Source organism: Mesitornis unicolor, unplaced genomic scaffold (assembly GCF_000695765.1).
Source record: "Mesitornis unicolor isolate BGI_N332 unplaced genomic scaffold, ASM69576v1 scaffold43021, whole genome shotgun sequence".
Lineage (NCBI taxonomy): Eukaryota > Metazoa > Chordata > Aves > Mesitornithiformes > Mesitornithidae > Mesitornis > Mesitornis unicolor.
The window spans coordinates 12,236-12,878 of record NW_010165248.1 but is presented as its reverse complement, the minus strand read 5'-3'; the positions used below and the strand labels follow the sequence as shown (position 1 = coordinate 12,878).

The 643-nt window shown below is 34.7% G+C and overlaps 1 non-coding gene across 1 annotated transcript; it reads left to right on the top strand.

Moving 5' to 3' along the window:
- The first annotated feature begins 570 nt into the window (after positions 1-570).
- TRNAA-AGC lies at positions 571-643 on the top strand. Its single transcript has one exon. It is a non-coding gene; the product is annotated as a tRNA-Ala (tRNA).

Sequence of the window (643 nt, the reverse complement as noted above, 5' to 3'; positions counted from 1 at the left end):
TAGTAACCCCATATATTTTAAGATGCAGTACTATTTTAACTGAACCATCAAAGTCAATAAAAAAAACAGGCTGATGTACCTAGAATATAACTTAGGAAGATATAAATGCATACTTTCTTTCCACAAACTATGAACTTTTAAACTATTATATTTATCGTTTACATATAGCTAATTAGAAAATAAAGCTGGAAAATAAAATAAACAGACTTGAAAAACGAGAAGAAAAATCTCATTGCTCTTCAGTGACTTCTAAGAGTATACTTTCTAGATTTACTTCTTTTGGTATCTGCATAGTAACAGAAGTAAAATAAAAATAGTTTTCTCTCCTGAATAAACACTAGAGGAGGCTCTGTTCAGGAAAGTATTATCAAAGTAAAACAGCAGAAGATGCATCAGTACTACTGCTTCTCACTGAGTATTCTGACTTTGAAGCTAACTGGCTTTCCACATAAATACAGTGATGATTCAGTGTTATTAAATAAGCAGACCGACTCAACATAAGTAATTATATCTAGACCAGCCAAGCTATGATTCAGCAGAAGCAAATCTGCCCATCCCATAATTCAGGAAGGGGAATTAGCTCAAATGGTAGAGCGCTCGCTTAGCATGCGAGAGGTAGCGGGATCGATGCCCGCATTCTCCA